The sequence below is a fragment of the Penaeus monodon genome, chromosome 22, assembly GCF_015228065.2.
Source record: "Penaeus monodon isolate SGIC_2016 chromosome 22, NSTDA_Pmon_1, whole genome shotgun sequence".
NCBI lineage: Eukaryota > Metazoa > Arthropoda > Malacostraca > Decapoda > Penaeidae > Penaeus > Penaeus monodon.
In genome coordinates, this window is record NC_051407.1 from 37,451,041 (window position 1) to 37,451,374 (window position 334).

Sequence of the window (334 nt, forward strand, 5' to 3'; positions counted from 1 at the left end):
TTACAAACAAACAAAAGGGAGGATGATAAAATGAAAAATTTAAATGCCTTTAGAAGAAAGAAGTAAACGAAAAAAAAAATTTTTTAAATAATCCCCGGGCCGGGGTTTTAAAAAATTTGGTTTTGGGGAACTACCCCCCCACCCATGGGGAAATGGGTGCGTATTAATCATGCATGGTTTTTCAAAGGGCAGTTTTCAAGTAGTCGGGAAAGGGGCTTAGGGGAAAAAAAGGGAGGGGGGGAGGAAAAAAGGGAGATACGGGAGAGGAGGGGAGATTTAAAGGGGAGGGGGGAAAGGAAAGGGGGACGAGGGGGGTTTAAAAGGAGGAATAGAA